Source organism: Thermobia domestica, chromosome 14, assembly GCF_964235325.1.
Source record: "Thermobia domestica chromosome 14, izTheDome1.hap1.1, whole genome shotgun sequence".
NCBI classification, from domain to species: Eukaryota; Metazoa; Arthropoda; class Insecta; order Zygentoma; family Lepismatidae; genus Thermobia; species Thermobia domestica.
Genome location: NC_137467.1, coordinates 172,767,785 through 172,780,385, shown reverse-complemented (window position 1 = coordinate 172,780,385; position 12,601 = coordinate 172,767,785). Strand labels below are relative to the sequence as shown.

At 34.8% G+C, this 12,601-nt stretch overlaps 1 protein-coding gene across 2 annotated transcripts in view; it reads right to left on the bottom strand.

Moving 5' to 3' along the window:
• Tmem131 (Transmembrane protein 131) overlaps nucleotides 1–12,601 on the bottom strand; it is a 159,893-nt gene that overhangs the window by 81,017 nt on the left and 66,275 nt on the right. The window lies entirely within an intron of this gene.

Below are 12,601 nucleotides of genomic sequence, written 5' to 3'. Positions count from 1 at the left end.
GGTGTTCCGGGTAGTAAAACAAAATTCAACAACATGATGATGTATGTGGTTCAGTCACTCATTACACTGAACAGTACTTGTATTATTCGCTCCGTGTCAGTCAGCATTTTCACATACAAAACACTAATAAATCCAAGAAATGTCCATTTACATTATGTAATAGATGAATAAAGACAATTGTTTCCTTGCAATTAATGTTTCTATTCTACTTCTTTGCTAAGGCGCTGCGAGGTCCTTATGGCGTTCACTTCAATATCATTTTTCACATCTGTATGTTCTGAAAACCATCATAGAAACAACGTGAAACATCACAGATTCTTCATCTTTTTTTTTTCCGCAGAGTACCTACAAATGTCTATATTGAATACGACTAATAAAATACGCATATGAATGGAAGACGATGTAATTACGAACAATAATTTGTAAATACGAAGCGTCGGACATCATCAGAAGTGGCACGATAAGGAAGAAGAGTTTACTCCCATAAAAGTTTCTTGCTTGTTTTTATTTGCTTAGTTTCAATTCACCGAAACTTTTCAACTGGACTTTTAATCAAGTCTGTGCAAAAGTCAGGGAGAAATTGTTCCTAACTCACTCACTCTATGACCTATGGAACCCGAAGGTTCAATGCCGCGTTCACAAAAGCTCTCCACTGACTTCTACACTTAGCCAACTGGATTCAGTTTCTACTTTATATTCTTATTTCTGCGAGATCCATTTAAATATTATCCTCCCATCCGCGCCTAGCTCTTCCTAATGGTTGTTTTCTGGTTGGTCTTCCAGTTAAAACTGAAAGCGTTTCTACTTTCTTCCATTCTAGCTAGGTGACCTGCCTACCCAAGCCTCCTAGATTTGATTAACTCAACAATGTTTAGTAAACCGTATAAGTTATGTAGTTTCTCGTTATGAAGTTTCCACCATTCCCCATTCCCGTTCCTCTTGGGTCCGAATATTCGTCTCAGGATCTTGTTCTCAAATACTTTCAGTCTACGTTCTTCTCTCAGAGAAATGGTTCCTTACTGAGAAAATCCAGGATATGTAATTGGGCATATCTAATCATCTGAATGGATAATTTTTGCAGCAATGATTCCTCTTACGTCTTCTGAAACGTGTTTCCCTTCCAAGTGATTCAATGTTACTAGTGTGTATTTCTTAATGGGAAAACAAGAATAAGAATGCACAAGGAACAGTGCTTCTACTGTACAAATTACTCGTTCAGATTATTACGTATATATCCAATTAACTATTCTAAAATGTTCTGTCAATATGGAACTCTTTTCCCCATCTTCACACTCGACAGAAGAAAGCCTCGCGAGTACTGAAAACTTTTGGCGAATTAAAATTAACAGCGGAAAGGCAAGCACAATATTGCCCGAAAACTGAGCATTAATTATATTAAATTAAGGAATATTTAGCTTAAATTTACTCATGGCAGGTTTAAAATTATAGGTTATTAATTATTTACATTGTTATTGTTTGTCGAAGTTTACCACTCTTTTCAGAATCAATACTATATGAAGAATCCAAACCACCACAAAGCGTTGGAATTTTCCGTTCACCTTTTTTTTTTCCTCTTGTTTTCTTTCAATGTTCTTCAACCAGTAACAGAATTCGGAACCCGGTACACAAATGACAAGTGCACGCGCTAACTACACCAGCGGAGAGGGCTATTAAAAATTTTTGTAGATGCATATATATTGAACTACAAGGTAAATACAGATGACCAATTGTGTTACTGGTTTAATTAATACAGCAAAAGTTGAAGCACAGGGTACCGGTTCGAGTCCCCGTCTACTAGGCGCTCAGATTCTTTTATTCTCCATCACTGTACTTTTACTATTTTCCTTTTCTGATGTCATGTTTCATTTTTCTTTAAAACATATTTAATATAATTTTTCTTCTCTCATTCTGCCACCTCTGATGATCCCCGGCTATTTCAGCACAATAACAAGAAATTTCTTATGTACTACCACTACGTATGCAAGTAGATCTGGATTTGTCACTTTATTATTATTTTTTTTTTTTAAATGATAATTTACCTGTCAAAACTGATTAAAAGATCAAGTGATTAACAAAATGTCACTTACTTTAAATTTTTATTCCTGAATTCCTTATACTTTCAAGTTTTCAGCTCTCCCCTGGCGCCTTATTTACGTAGGATAAAAATAATTTTAAAAAATAAAATGAAATCTTTGAGTTTTAGGTCTCACGGTTATGCCAGCTAGGCTAAAGGTGACGGTGATAATGAGAAATGAATAAAGTGGTGGAAGAAAGTGGAGGGAAACGGGAGAATCCCGAGAAAATCCACACACAGTGTTTGTCCACCACAAAGTCCACTTGGCGCGTGCTGGGATCGAACCAAGGACCCCATGCACCAGAAGTAAACGCTCTACCACTGAGCCACCGCGGCCCGAAGATAAAAATTGAAGTAAACAAAGTAAAATTCAGGGAAATAGAAAGAAATGGCCTTACAAGGAAGAATAGTGGTGATGTGGCAGGCTGTGAAATGGCAGGCACCTGAAAAAATGAATGCACAACTTGAAGGCGCCATTCCACAGCGTTTTACACCACCACTTCACAAGTAACAAGCAGTAGTTATTAGAAGTACCTTCCCCGCTGAGTATATTCCTTTTTATTTATTTTATTTCTATCTTTATCCTCAGTGAACAAGGCTCCAGGAAAAAGCCAAAAACTTGGAAGTGCAATTCAGAAATCAGAATTTACAGTAAGAGCGATAATTGTTAAGATTTCTGAGCATATTAGAATAATGTCTGATACTAAAAAAATTATTTGCTCGGCCCACGATTACACAACACATTTAACATCACTCCATATGAAAATTATATTCTTATATAATAACATAGTCACCAACATTACTTTTGACCCCTCAAGCCGGTAGTCCGAGAACCTTCCAAGTGTCACAACTAAGAACAACATTCCTCTGCCATCAATAAATTATATAGCTCGAAAATTTTCGAACGTTACTACTATGTACTCCCATGCGCAAAAAAAAAATTGCGCGTATACTGTAACTCAAGATTTTTAGCATTTATTCAATTTTCCTTACGTTTATGGGTAAAATTCAGTTATTAGTATGTGGAGATAATAGAAAGCAATCCATCTAAGGAGATATTTCCAAAAAATATAATAAAATAATAAAAATATAAGCAAAAAACAAAATTATGCTCGGTTTTGTGTATACTGGCAACGATGATTTCTAGGGATTTTTTCAGTAGCAGATCACAATTGCGGAGGGAATTCAGTAGGGGAATCGAGTAGCTGGATCAAGGAACTCGATAGTGGACTAAAATGTTGCATTTATTCGTTAAAACCTAGTGTGTAGATTGCCTGCCAAATATAAATTAGCTTCTGCAACTAAGATGTCGTACGAAAATATAGAATTAAAAAGAAAAACTCTTATCTTAAGGTTCGAAGCGATACGCACCATGGTTATGAAGATTATTTCTTTAAAAAAAAGAGGCAACACAACATAGCCTCCGTGGTTAGGTGGGTAGAGTGGCGGAGTCGTAGTTATTTTATTATTTTGACACCACATCGAATCCCATTCTTTTTTTTTTTTTTTTTTTTTTTTACAAAACATTATAGGAAGTGTATAATTTTGATGTTAATAAGAACCGAAACAATATAATAAGGAAATAATTTATTGGTAGTATCCTTTAATCGACGTATTTATTCAGTATTAGAATACGTGTACTATTGGAAGCAGTTATTGTTTTCAGTTTATAGTCTTGTATGTTACTTCCCGTTCTTGAACAGCAGACAACTCACTTCGGGTTTGTGTGTCAGGAAGAACATACGCGACCTTGAAAATCTGTGCAGTCTTACCCCTTGTTACATCGACCTGATGTTAAATGATCGTTTATGTGTGTGTGTGTGTGTGTGTGTGCTTGTTTTTTCCTTTTTAGAGTATTGACTTTCTCTCTCTTTTTTTCATATCCACAAGTGCAAGAATGCTTTCGTTGAACGTAACTAAATTATACAAATCTATGCATACGGAACACGAATATTTCCAAATACAGAATGAATATGAACAGTAATCATACCATATTTCTACATTATATAGTAGTGTGAAAAACTGATATTAAAATGATATAACAAACAGGCATAATCTTTTTTTCTAGCATGGCAACACATTAAACGTAACTCATTAAATTTTGGGAATTACAAATTATCACCTTACGTGTCGTTGTATTCCTATTCTTTTTCACGTTCAAGCGACCAAAGAAGAAATTGTAGTAATAGTGATAAAAATCGAATTCGAGATTTCAATGAATTCAAGTTTCACGCCCCCACATATCGAAAAAGTGATTTTGATGTCTGTCCATCTGTTCGTTTGTTGGTTCGTCACGCTTTTACATGCATTCAAATAGAGGCCATACTGTTCGACGTATCTGGACCTAAGTCTAGACATGAAGTTTTTATAACACTTTATCGTTTCGAATTCTATATTCTCCGACACCTAAAAATAAGGGTAGTTTACTGAAGGATGAAAATTTAAAATAATTAAATTGTTTCAAAAATAGCTGTAAAGATTTTGCTTATTTTTTTTACAAATATAGTTTGAATCATTGCTCTGAAAAAAATACATAAGGTGTAATTTACTGTATGGGTTGCGTTTTTTCGAGCAATTTTCTCAATCACATTTCATAAATAATTGTATCATTAATAACCTAACAATATGACACAACTCGTTCGTCCTGTAAACATTCAGAAGAGGTAGTTTACTCTTCTCCGACGATTTTCCCATTAACGCCTGACGCAATTTTGTTCATATTTCATAAATGAATGTCACATAAATAACCTAACGATATGGTATAATTCCATTATCCTAAAAAGCTAGAAGTGGTTTATTACTTTTTGGGGCAATTTTTACCTTACGATTTTGTCGAGAATGATTCTGGCAATTTTGTTCGTATTTCATAAATAGCCTAACTCGTTTGTCGTGAAAAGATACACAAGGGATATTTTATTCTTGGGGATGACTTTTTTGACGATTTCTCAGAAAGTACTCAGACGCTTTTGCTCATAGTTCAGATACAATTATTTCTTTAATAATTCTAATATATGGCATAATTTATTTCTAACAGAAATATGACCAATGGGTACTTTACTTTTGGACATAAGTTGCTTCGAACAAAGTTTTCCAAAAACACATCATTTTATTCGCATTTCCCAAATAAATGTTTCAGTAATAGCTGCAGCCTAACACGAGTCAGTTTAAGAAATTCGAGCGAGAATATTCAGTGCGTTTCATCCGTACCCATTCTTAACTATATTTTTAAATGTTACACCTAATCACAATTTTCCTAACAAAATCGAAACTTCTATTTAAATGTGCCTTGTTGTTGCCAAATGGTTTAAGTCCATTGGTTCTGGATTTGATTCCCGGTGAGAGCTAATGTATTTTTATCCAACGTTAAGGTATAGGTAATAAGTAGGTGCAAAGAGAAAAGTGTTGAAACAAGCCTAACCAACCTAATAAATAATACAAAGAAATAATACAATATTACGAAATTATAGAAGAAACGTTGTTAATATTAGATATTTGCGTGTGAGATTGTCCAACCGATGACTGTCAACTCCAAAGGTAAGAAAGTGAACATCCAATACCAGGTTAATCAGTGGTCTCTAGGTAAAGCTATCCTACTAGGAAGTGATTGAGATACCAAAAAATGTTGTAATCGCTGGGAGACATGTTAGGAGAATACATTGAGTGAAAGACTTTAATTCATGAATAGTCTGCACCTCCGTTGGTGTATTGAAGTGCGTAGGTGGTGTGTGTTTAGCACATCGGGTTCCTTTGTTGTTAGTCCCAGCTTTCTAGACCGGATGCAGTTATTCCCGGTAGAAAATACAAAAAAATATACATTTCTATTACTATTAAAGTAAATAATTACACTCATTCCCTCAATGTGATACTTGTTTGTTTAATTGTATACAGAGAGCTGATCCGTGGAAGAATCGTTCATAATAATAAATAAAATAAACTCGACAAATATTCTTGTAAATAATAGGTAAAAGTTTGCGTCACACTGTTCATTTTGCTGGGCACGCCAGTGTGCCACGTTATCCGGTTGTGGCACACTGGAATATAGGGTATGGCTTTCTAATTTTTCCCAACTATTTTAACTGCTTCAATTGAAATGAATTTATAATAATAAGAGAGTGAATTTAGTCTTCTTACCCTTCGATTTAGAAATAAGGTCCGCTAGAATTGTATATATAAAAAATAATAATACTCAGAATTTTATAGAGTAGTTTGTTTTATTCGAAATGACATACTTCCTGCAACTGTTTGGGTTGGAAATATTTGAAATCAAATCTTTAAGTTTTACGACCCACGGTTATACCGGCTAGGCTAAAGGACACGGTGATGATGAGAAATGAATGCAATGGTGGAATGAAAAAGTGGGAGAAAACGGGAGAACCCCGAGAAAACCCATGCACATGGTATTTCTCCTCCACAAAATTCACTTGGTGTGAGCTGGGGTCGAACCAAGGATCCCATGCACCAAAGGTGAACGCTTTATCACTGAGCCACCGCGGCCCCTCTGAAATTATTAATAGGAGAAAGTGACTACTTTTATGAAAACTTGATATCGAACACATTTGTTTAAAAATACCAGCTTTTTGTGAAATATTGCTTAATATTCAGGAAAACCTAAGTCAATAAAATAATAATAATAATAATAATAATAATAATAATAATAATAATAATAATAATAATAATAATAATAATAATAATTATTATTATTATTATTATTATTATTATTATTATTATTATTATTATTATTATTATTATTATTATTATTATTATTATTATTATTATTATTATTATCATCATCTTAAATTAAAAACTCTCTGAACCTAGTGCATTGGCACAATTCCACGAATTAAAAAGAATGTGTTTACTTATCATATAAGTGTAGAAGGACTTAATCCCTGTTGCTTTCAATATAAAAAGAAAGTGTCCAACTGTCAAATGATATGCTACATAAAATGCTCTATGCAACATAATGTAGTATAGAGTCATCATTCCAGGTTGTCTAAAGAACACTTTCGTTTTAGCAAGAAAGGAAGAAAATAGAAAATACTGAGTTTTAACCTAGTAGAAAGTTTGCAGATTTAAGGGAAAATGCACAGAGTTGTTGGATATAAAATGTAGTTCGGATTAATGGAGTAAGACACCGTAAATATTTTATTGTTTGAAATATACTGGGAGTGACCAAGCCATTACATATGGAAATATCGAAAGAGATACGTTAATGGTGTTATTTGCAAACTTTTTTAGAAATGAAAAAAATAAGGAAATCTCTAAAACTCTGATATCACAGATCCAAATTGACTGACTGTTAAGTAAAACTGCTAAATCTGAGTAAAGCAAAAAAAAAAAAAAAAAAAAAAAAAGTATTAATGACCTGTGTTAGTTTCAGACATATCATTCTCATATCAAAACTACGATAGAAGTAAATTATGAATAAAGGTGAATTCACAGTTCTGGAATACCAACAAATGATTTTGCTAGACGTAACTTTTCAGAAAACTTTTTTATAAGGTTTTAGATTTATTATTTTTTTTTTTTTTTGTTTGTTTATTAGCTTCCCCATGCCGTAAACGTCGCCAACTCCTAGTGGCTCACTTGCCGGTAAATGGCGATCGTCGATATAGCGACGCGTCGAAGGATTGCCGCTAGCGTGCCACTAGTGGCAGGGATTCGTCGAGTCGAAACAGATATCTAGAATCGGGGGTATTGAAGTTACCACAACGTAAGAACGAGGACTTCATTTTGGTCCGCGCTCGTTTGATTTGTCACGGAGAATCGTAAAGGGACCAATATGAACTATCGCCAGTCATGTGCATGCTGTTATTATTATATATTATTTTTCCCTGACGAATTGTTATTATAAGGACAATATTTGAGCTCCGGGGGTCAAGAGTAACTCCTGCCTTTACATCATGAAGTGAAAAATCTTGAGGTGGGTGCGTATAATTGTATGAATTTAGTTGGCAACTGTCGCCGATCACTAGCAAGTGAATATGAAAGAACTATGAAAAAAGTAAATAGACGCTTGCCATTTTGTTATAAAATTACACGACGAGTGCATTTGATTTTATTCCGAACAGTTGTCTTCAAATATACACGGTTAAAGAAGCACTCTGATTAGAAATATTAAAAAGACTTCAACGATTTATCACTCTACGAGCTGTGTCTTCATAATCGCCTCCGTGACGAATTCGGAAGAACATGCAATTAGTAACCCTAAGGTTCATGGTTCACGCCCAGCTCAGGGCACTTTCGTTTTATTTTTTTAAAAATGTTTCTAAACTCATCTTGATGCAAAGAAATTACGCATATCGGCGATTTAACGTATTTTAGGGGAATAATTTTGTGGTTCGTTGGCGTTCCGTCGCTTCTCTGCCGGTGGTGGTATAATTTTCAAAACGGAAGTGGGAAAAATTTTTGGCTGCGGGACCGCCAATTTTTGGAGACATGTCACTAGTTGCCTATCGGTGGTCCACCGACGCTTACGGCATGGGATTGTCCCCTCACGAGTGAGGCAGATTGTAATCGACCAAGAGTGTTTTGGAAAAATGGGAAACATCTTCCGATTTCGACTTCTGAATAATCCGTTTAGGATCAAGTCGAATCAAGGCTGCGCCACGGGAAGGTAGAACAAGTGAGGCAATCGTTCCAAGCACTACGCTCGACAGCTTCCGTCTCATTCACGACTTAGACTCTTCAGGAAAAGTAACAAGTTTATTACTTGTAATTTATTCTTTGAGTCAAAGTATTTTGCAATAAACCATCGTTTTGTAAGATATTTTTACGATTGTATACTATTAATATCGAAAATTGTACTCATAATATAATTTCCCATCATGGATTTGAAAAAATCAAAGTTGGAACAAAGAAAGATCTCCGATCCACATGTCTCTTCATGTTTGATATGGAAGTCTCATCTTCATTATTGACCCTTAATTTATTTTAGTCCTAGGCAACGCGAATCGACGGTATGGCTCTAAGTGAAAACATTCATTTAGATGGTTAAGTAATCAGGAAATTCCTGCTGTTATTTCACGAAACACAACAGATCTTGAGGAAAAAAAAAAAAAAAACAAACAATTTTGCTTACCAGGGGGAGGGAGTAAATCATCTGCTTACGTTTGCTTAACTAGGAAGAAGGCAAGGGCGCCGATCCTGGGGGCCGGGCCCGCTCAAAGCTCATGTAGGTCTCCTTTGTATTTATGAATATACAATATTTGGCATTATTTGAGTGTAATTTGTCTTAAAATCTTCATATATATATCTCTTCTGCATTTGAATGCCCCCCCCCCCCCAATTTACAGAGAAATTGGCGTCCTTGGAAGATCTAGTGAAATGAATAAAAATGTGATAACGTAATACTTGAACAACTCTATCTAATGGAGGAAAGTAAATTAGTATTCAACACTTCTTTCAGTTTTAAGCATTTCAAAGATTCTCGTAATTTAGTAGCGTCCCGGATTTACATTTTTGAAGTACGGGAACTTTATCTATACCTTAACGTGGGAATCGGTTTCGGACCATGCACTTAAGCCGCTTTGCCATAAGAGGCACAAGAAGTTTTTCTTTAGATTTCCTTAGGAATATTGCGAATAGTATAACTTTAAAAATATGTTTAAAAAAGAATACACATCGACATAATAAGATGATAATCTGATACCTAGGAAATATATTGAATTGTTTTTAATTTGTTCTCACGCTTCCAAAACAGTACTTATGCTTTTTTTATTCCAGCATTTTAATATAAGCATTTCAGACTATTGCCTGTTCTAGGACGATACAATTCTAGTTCATGTATATGCTAGCTTTGGAAATGGAATAGAGTTTCGCTTATCCGACATAAACAGGCAGGCAGAACGCTGGATAATATGGATGTGTTAAGAAAAGACCTATTAAAAGTAAAACTTATGATATAATTTTACATATTACGCATCTAATAATAATGTTTTATAACAAATAACTGCACTGCACTGAATCAGGGACGTATCCAGCGTGAGGGCCTGAGAGCTGTCTCTCTCCGAAACTCAAGCACTTTTTAATAAACTTGCCTTTACCCTTTTGAGGTTCTTTTATATCAGTTTACTAGTAGTCAGTGTCCAAACTTTGGGCAATGTGCTGTTGTCTTGTTATAATTCTAAGAACATACCATAATGCCATTATGCCAGGTGCAGTGGCGTATTTAGGGGGGTGGCTTTCGGGCTTAAGCCCCCCACGAAATCTTACTTAGTATAGTAAAGTAAATGAAATATCTTGCAGAATTTTCACATTTCCAGGCAAAGCCCCCCCCCCCGAAAGTTAGCAAAGCCCCTCCCGAAACAAAATCGTAAATACGCCACTGACCAGGTGGAATTAAAGAACAGTCTTAAATAGGATTAACATTTCGTTTCCGTTCTGTTTTTAACTTTAATATATTAGAACGATACACTCCATGTCTTCTTGCTATTTTTGTTATGTGATATACGTAGCAGACAGTTTTCTTTAGTTACATTTCTCTCGAAAATATGTTTCATTTTGTTTGTGCTATAATGCAGTTTCCAAAATAAACCGGTTTATAAATGAAAAGTAGGAAAAAGTTTAAGAGAGGTACAGAACTGTTGCATTATTATTATTATTATTATTATTATTATTATTATTATTATTATTATTATTAATTATTATTATTGATATTTAAAAACATTAGAATTACGTGCTTACGAGGATTCGTGTTGGGCCCCCTCCGAATAGAAAACCTGGATACGTGTCTGCACTGAATGATAAACGTATGAGTCAAGGTGTAGACGGGCGCGCTAGGCGATAGACTCCACAGCATGAAAAATAGATTAAGACCACAACTTGGAGATCTTCTTGCCGATTGGTGCTATTTGCAATGATATATCGGATTATATGGTATGTGGAATAAAGGATGGTCGGATAAGCGAGACCATGGTGTATTGGTGTTTCACGCAACTAAACCTGTAAAATGTTTGTATAAACAATTATCTTTCACTCCCTAGCTAAATTTGTGGGTATGATCACACACCTTGCCTCATAAAGTATAGTCTTATAAAGAAAAAAATATTTTTTTTTAGCTAAAACCTAAAGAAAAGCCAACTCCATTTTTTTTCTTTTTTTTTTTTTTAAATAATGGCAAACTAGTCCACTTCATCACGATAAATCACGTTTGGTACTAAGATTCTTTTTCTGTCCGTATACATCCTTCACACTTCGTTGGAGACAAAATTGTTTTTTCCCCAAGAAAACAGGATGAGAGAAACTATACAACAGCATGAATAGAAAACAATAGCTATTAACAATAGTTTTCTAATCCTGGATAAATATGTCATTACAGCAAAATATCAGTAAGTTGTCCTTATTATATTGCTTCGGTTCTTATTAACATGAAAATTATAACGTTTTGTAAAAAAAAAAAAAAAAAAAAAAAAATGGGATGGGATGGGATGGGATTCGATGTGGTGTCAAAATAATAAAGTAACTACGACTCCGCCACTCTACCCACCTAACCACGGAGGCTACGTTGTGTTGGCTCTTTTTTTAAAAGAAATAATCTTCATAACCATGGTGCGTATCGCTTCGAACCTTAAGATAAGAGTTTTTCTTTTTAATTCTATATTTTCGTACGACATCTTAGTTACAGAAGCTAATTTATATTTGGCAGGCAATCTACACACTAGGTTTTAACCAATAAATGCAACATTTTAGTCCACTATCGAGTTCCTTGTCCAACTCCTCGATTCCCCTACTGAATTCCCTCCGCAATTGTGATCTGCTACTGAAAAAATCCCTAGAAATCATCGTTGCCAGTATACACAAAACCGAGCATAATTTTGTTTTTTGCTTATATTTTTATTATTTTATTATATTTTTTGGAAATATCTCCTTAGATGGATTGCTTTCTATTATCTCCACATGCTAATAACTGAATTTTACCCATAAACGTAAGGAAAATTGAATAAATGCTAAAAATCTTGAGTTACAGTATACGCGCAATTTTTTTTGCGCATGGGAGTACCTATTATTTTGGTGGAACTTTGGCGCCACGTTTCAGAGGTACTCCAGTCCAAAGCATAAAATTTGACAACGGTTGAATCGGGTTCTGAGAAATACTGCAGATGATATATCTAATTATAACTTTTAAAATAAACACATGAAAGACAATTTGTAATACATAGTGCATAGTACAGTACAGGGTGGCGCCGAGGCGACTGACACATTTCAAACTTGAATATTGCGCAGGCGTAGTAACTTATATTGGTTGGTGGGATGGGAATCGAAAGAGGAAAGAACGCCACGTTATATGGTCAGTCACATTGGAGCACAGAACATTGTGTTACCTCAGTTCGTAGTTATTATGAAACTAAGTCTGTGCCAGAAGTGCAACTTTTTTTTAGACGAAATTGTAATGTTGTTCGATATGGTAAAGTTCCGTCTCGTACCATATTGGCTTGAGTGAAAAAGTTTGAAGACTGGTAGTGTGTTGGATGTGAAACATGAAGCTCCAAGAACAGTGCAAACTCCTGAGAACGTGGAGAGACAAAG